Genomic DNA, 7,177 nt, shown 5'->3' on the forward strand with positions numbered 1-7,177 from the left:
ATAAGGATATTTTAGGCGAGGCGCCTCATTTTATAGACAAGACCAGGCCGTTACAAATGCAACAGGATTTACCGTAATACATTATCCAGTTAGATTGATATGTTATAAGACACACTGGTCGTAGAAACAGGAGGACAAACATGAATATAAGACTCGGACGTCTACTGAGTTAGTGCGCTTTATAAAGGTCATGTGACGAGCAGCTGGTGACCAAGAATAGATGTGAGTGAAGTCCAGAGCTGTTTGTAACAAGAAGTAATGCAGTAAATACATAAAATGTCAATTAAAAACGTCGACTTTAACGTATTGTTTTGATCTTGATAGTGTCCCCAAGTATCAAAGTTAACAGTCCTTTAGTAAACACAACCTCAAATCCTTCTGAAATATCCAGGTATTAATGAAGATTTAAGACCAATTATATAATCGATATGTGTTTTTGGTCTAGCCTGTTATCCTAATCGCTGCAATACTAGACATTATCCTAAAATTGCGGGCTTGTCATGATGTGACTATCTAATCTGTGAGATCTTACGTAGAAGTCCCATCATTGTTTACACTGACTCATCGTATAGTAAGAAACAACAATATAGCGTCTAATATTTCTGAATAACACATTTGGGATGAAGAAAGTATAATATATTTAAGGTGAATTAAGACAAGTTATACAGAATGACTGAGGGGTTGAGCCATTAAATCCGATTGAATAAATGTTCCTGCATTCACTATTCTTGAATTTTTCCTGGTGTTACATATTAAAAGTAAATCTCCCCAGTAAATATATGTTCAGATTCGAAGATAGTGTAGTTAGGGTCCGATACCACTACAATATATCACGAGGATGCTGGAGAAGAGGGTAAAGGAGGGAAGGAGGATGAGAAGATAGAGGTGGTCCAAAAGAGCTGAAATTCTAAGATTATGCATGTTTTAAAATGTATTAAGAGAAGCACAATGTTTGAATATACAACTGGCTTTCTTATGACATTTGTTAACATTTTAATCACAACTCGGTAGAAAATGAAACCAATTCGAGGTTACAAACATAAATCACAGATGTATTTGGGATAGAAAATTAACATCGATACTGTTGGTTTGTCATACTATTCCACTAGATCATAAGGGGCCATAATTTAACAAACTTTTCTGCCCTGCAGACACAGGTGGATTGAGGTTCTCTCCCCACCATCATGTTTGCTGGTCAGTAACGCCACCCGCCCTCTTTTATGATGTTAGGCTCTCTTACGTCTGTGGTATGTTTGAATATTGCTTTAATATAAGCCCCAAGTTGTACACCTTGTTGGAATGCACTGTTTGTATTAGTTACATGTCACAAGCAGTTCAAACAGCTTAAGCTTTTGTATCGAGTGTTAGACGTTCACTTAGTATATCACACCGCTATGAAGTTAACTAACGGTACAAGTTATAAGATACTGGTCAGATAGTGTATAGCTTGGAGATGGGTAAGGACAGGTAGCCAGTCAAAGAGTATAAGAGCTTAAGGTTGCATAATTTCTGATTAAGATGATAAGTAAGAAAACAAAACATTTGAATCCTAGTGATTTTGAAAATTAAAACTTTAAACTGATGGACTATGATTTAGAAGGAACTCAGTAATTTGGGATATTATAAGCTTCTTATGATCGGCCATAGTTTCACAGAATCCATATGTCTAAGGAGTTATGTTTCCACTCGAAAAAACAATTTAAAAACGGACATAGAAGTTCATGGAAAAAATGATCTGACAACAAACATTAAGAAGATTCGAAGCTGAATGCGAGGAATAGGAGCACAAGGGCAGGACTAACTATGAATAGTGAGAGAAGGGAAGCCGTTTGATTCATTATTTGGTCATACATATATGAAGCGCAATGGAAGTCCGTTATATTCATGATCGGTCTATGTTTGAGGTGGTAGTACACAAATTTTGAAAAGACTGAGCTCAGTTTCTATTTTAAAACATTCTCCAATATGAAACTCGTTAGCCGTCTACATTTAGAAACAATCAAGGAGGCATGTTCTTCAAATCATAAGATTCCTGTGAGCCCAATATCCTAATCGTGCACCTATTTGAGTATTTGAGGTTTAGAATTATTTAAGTAAAGCGGTAGTTTATTTGGATGTTTTCCAAAATGCTTGTTATCACTTTGAGCAGTGACTGCTATATTTTGCTCCTGATAGATGGGTTATTGGCGTCACTTTAAATCTGTGAAACACTTTCACCATTAGCTTCAGGTTTAAAGCTGTTCAGAGCACAAACATGGTATCCGAAATTTAAAGATTTTACATATGTCATTTACATACATGGGAAATAAAAGTGAACCTGACACACTTTCGCAGATAACTTCACTAGTTATTGACCATGGTGTTGTGGGTCGTTGTATCTTACAATACCGCTCAGTTAAGAATGAAGCGAACCATGAATATAGTAGGTTGCTGATTCCGAAGGACTTCAATTTAACGAGAGGCCTCTTGTGTCGGACCTTATCGAAAGCTTTCTTTAAGTCTAAGGATAGGACCAACACAAGAAGTTCGTTGTATCTCTTCAGAGTTATGTCATTCAAGTCATCTACTAGGTCTTTATCGCATGACCTGAACACCAGAAACCCATGTTATGAGGTCGAGATGAAGTTATTAGTGAGTAGATGTTGAACTGTCTCAGTGTTAACTAATTCTTCCATCACTCTCGATACTACTGAAATCATGTTTATGGACCGGTAATTTCCAACACTTGCTGAAGGTCCTCATTTGATCTTGAGAATGGCATGTGTAATTTACCAGGCAGTATGGCAACATGCTCTAGAGAATGATATCGCAAATAGTTTAAATATAACGCACAGATCATCACATCCATATTTTAGCATACTAGCTGGAATATCATCTGGTCCTCCAATGAAGTAGTGTTTCAGCATGTTGATTGCCTTAGAAAGATTCTGAACATTGAATTGTACACTAGTTATTTCACTGGAAGGTATTGGAGTGGACCGTAATTAATTTAGTGAATTTTGTTTGCTATTGATTAACAAAATGATTCATTAAATAGTTCTGTAATAAGTATAGGATCATCATACAATTAACTTTCCCTGATAAATATGTTTCCTTATTTCGATTTTGAGCGTTTAAGTGTATTTTGGAGGTGTTCGATAAGTGTGGAGGATTCATTATTGTTCCACAGCACCCTTTTACTGTTCAACTGTTTTCGTGTACATATTGTCTCTGCCTGAAGAATTATTAACGTCATTATAGATAAAGAGAAAAAGTCGTCAAGGTTGTGGGATTCGGTGAAACATTTTAGAATACTTATTTGAGTACGAACCAATTTATACAGATATTTAAAAAACTTAAGTCTCCGATATTCCAGGGGTCCGATTTTGTCGAAGATATTACTGATATTGTTACAGGGTATATTATTTAGTGTATCGGTATTGTTTACAGTGAAGAAGGTACACGAATCAGTGCTTTTTAGACAGTTTCGGAAGTTTTTTCAATCAAATTTGTTATAGTCTCTATGATGTGTGGCAGTTTCACGCCTAGAAGTTGTATTTTTTATATCACGTCTAAGGATGACAATATTATGGTCACTACCTGGAAACGTTTTACCAATATGTACAGTATTAGGAATGAGGTTACCAGCAAAGACTGACTCCAAGATATTTTGAAGTCTGATAGGGCTACCACATATTGAATCTACTGTTTAATCTCTAAGTGCTTAGTAAATGAGTCAAACCGTTTTGGTGCTTTGACGTGAAGCCAAGAAGTTTGAGGCATGTCGAAATCCCCATAAATAGGCTTGTCTGTGAATGGTGGGGACGAAGCTAGTATAAATACTTCTTATAATGGTATTTCCCTGTTAATAAATTAGGTTGACGGTGAACATAGATAAAAAATAAGGTACTGAATTTGAGAGCTTCAGAAAATCTACACAGAATCCTTTATTTTGTTTAATTTCGGTATATCACATAAGAGTAATTGTTAGCTGTGTTGAGCATATGTAAAGCAGCCTGCGAATCGCCTTCGTAACCCACTAATTTCATATAGGTAATAGTTACCACGAAACATCCTTGAATGAGAAATACTACTGGCAGTCAGTGCCTCAGATATGATTATAATTTTTGGCTAATAAAAAGATGCAAACAGAGCTAAACCGGTCTTTTTATTACAGATCCACGAAGCATTTATAAAACATATATTAAACAAATGGTCGACTAAATTAAAGTGAGTGAGAGCATCTCAAGTAAGGGAATTATTGTAATCCTCAGGGAGGCGATATGTACTTAAAGTAAGGAAGTGGTCGTTCTTCGGTAGCCCGTCTTTTTAGAGGACGATATATCACAGGAGTTAGTGAAGTCACTCGGAGAGTTTAATCAGAAGGAAGGATTAGGAATGCTATCAAATTGAAGCTTCACAGGGGAAGAGATTTTGATGGAGTTTTGTTATCTGAGCTGGACGAAGAGAGTTTGCATTTTGTATGTGGTTTGGAATGGTTTGGGCTAAACGACTAACCAAGGGTAACACTATCAACTGCACTCCAAAAAATATTTCCTAAGTTGACTGTGCATTGTACTGTGATTCTCAGTGTAGTTACGGTCGCAAATCTCTTAGCTTGGGTTAAAGCTGTTTTTATTTGTGTGTATGGTCAGTCATGCTAGATTCTGTACAAACCACTTTATTTACTCTTCTCAGGCCATATTTTGACCTTGTCAGTTATCCACTTGTTAACCCTGACTGCCTTCATATGATCGTGTTTGTGTCAATTGCATGTCCTATTCATTACGTGTCTGCAACTTATTTTTTCTAAATGTAATCATTGAGTGGCGCCTGATCAAAATGAGCTAGCTCGTTCGCCTTCACTGCTGCGCATCAATTCGCCTCTTTGATTGTATGTCTGAACCTATGAGTATATGAAATATAAGTATTCACAGTGCATTCTCGTATTTGGCTTGTCTTATTCTCTTATTCACTAACGCAAATTAAGTTGATAAAGATATACGGGGGTTGGAGGAGTGTATATCTCGATAACATTTGTTTAATTACGGCTCCTTATGGTTTAGTGGGATGTCACGAACTTATGGTATTGATGCTGATTTATCACGCAAAATACCTCTTTTAATCGTGTTACGAACGATGAATTGGTTTCACTTCCTACTCAGAAATCCTATTACAAGCAAACCAGACAATTTGCTAATATGCGAAGCCTACTCAAGACCCTATAATACCTGAAAAAAAATAATACAAAAAAAACGAAAAGGGCTCTGATAGCTTCGGTAATAAAAGGAAGATAGCCAATTGCATATCACAATACTATTTCTAGCACTGTATTTTATTTTATAACCACACATAATCCCATGCTCTCAGCTCCTTTCCGAATTGCCTCCATTTGTCAGTTGTATGTCCACTCACACCTTGTTAACACTTATTTTCTTTAACTTATTAAAATGCTCTTTCTTAACAAATACCTTAACAAAAGAAAATTAGGTGAGTATTCATACCTTAAACATTCCTTCATGAATATTGGCTACTCTGCTTCTCGTCATTTCTTTTACTTGCTCCCTCTTTCAGTCCCCTTGTGATATGGAACGAAAGATTTCATCCTGCACCATCCTCAAAGCCTTAGACATTCCAAAGGGACATAAGGTTGCGACATTTAGAAGCTCCCACCTTCAATGGACCTGTCCTTGACCATCAGTTGCACATTTGCAGCGCAACTTTCATGAAGCGCGCCAACTGTGATACTGCTTAAAACCATCTACATTCATATCTTATAAATTATCAACCCAGCTATGTAATTTACTACAGTGGATATTGTATCATTTGTATCAATTTGATCTTGCCTGTAAACTGGCATGCCTCATGTAACAAACTGTTATTTGAGAATAAATTATTATTATTACTTATTATACAATCAAACCGGAGTCAGATCTGTATCGACTGCTATCAAACGCAACTCAATTTCGTAAATGTGGCCTTCAGCTTAGCAACCAATCAGAATGAGGCGGGAATTATTATATCCGCCATCTTTGTAAGCAATTGTGGTCGGTTTTCTTCGTTCTGTGCTTTTTTCAGCTACTTCTTTTGTGTAGCCACAGAATTCAATGTTTCAGTGTGCTAAAATGCAGAAGTTAATGTAATACTCTGAGTGTTGGACCAAAATTTTCCATCATTTTGCTTTGTTTTCTGGGCTTTGACTGCTACTACTGAAGTTTTCGTGCCTTAAAGTAACCCTCGTGCTATTGATAGAAGAAACCAGACAAGTAGTGAATAGGTCTTTATTTCGATCTTAGCGCGGTCACAGTGGAGCGTGGGATTATCTGTTCAGACAAACAAAGGCTCTCAACATTCAATATAAGATAATAGGGAATATAACGCTTATACAAAACAAGGAAGTGAATGAATACTTGAACAATACTGTTTTGGCATATACTTGGTTGTTTGGGGTCAACTCTTAACCAACCAACCTAAGCTGTTACATTAGCTTCCCCCTAGAATCGACTTCCGTAGGAACGTCGGTTCGATTAACCTAACTATCGAAGACACCTTAGTTCTATTTCTCATCCCAAGGGAAAATTATCAACTCCCTCACTGTTTGACTTACAATCAGTGACGACTGACGCTGTCAACGATAGCCCATGGATATCTCTTCTTTACTAGCTTGTCATCTTATTTTGTAGCATGTGATTTCTTCTACAACTATCGACGACGGTCTGCTGCGTGCTTTCAAGAGAAAGTGTGAGAATGTGGAATAAGAATATCTGAGGAAGTGCCGCGAGCGGGCTACCCAACACCATGTTGGTGAGGTACGATTTTTCCGTGCTCAGACCGGCTATCAGGTGTTTACTCACCTGCCTCTTGAGTCGCCCTCAAGTAAAAAGTAAAGAAGAATCTACTTCAAAGGTAATGGTGAAAATCAAGCAAACCTGAAGAACTGCTCCACTGCCTGCATAAAATAATAAGATACAAAATGGAAATACATAAATGTAATTGATAATTGTTCGGTTCCATGTAAGTGCTTGGTCTCCAGAACGGATTGGTATTCTGGAAGGGAATATACATAGTGTAGATATCTTGTGCACGAAAAACCATGAAAAAAAATACTCTTTTGTAATGCATATATGTAAAAGGGTGAACTTGCTAGAAGTTGGACTCTTTAACAAAATCGATCAAACGCGTGACCTTGAGCCTGTGA

The sequence above is a fragment of the Schistosoma haematobium genome, chromosome 3 (assembly GCF_000699445.3).
Source record: "Schistosoma haematobium chromosome 3, whole genome shotgun sequence".
Lineage (NCBI taxonomy): Eukaryota > Metazoa > Platyhelminthes > Trematoda > Strigeidida > Schistosomatidae > Schistosoma > Schistosoma haematobium.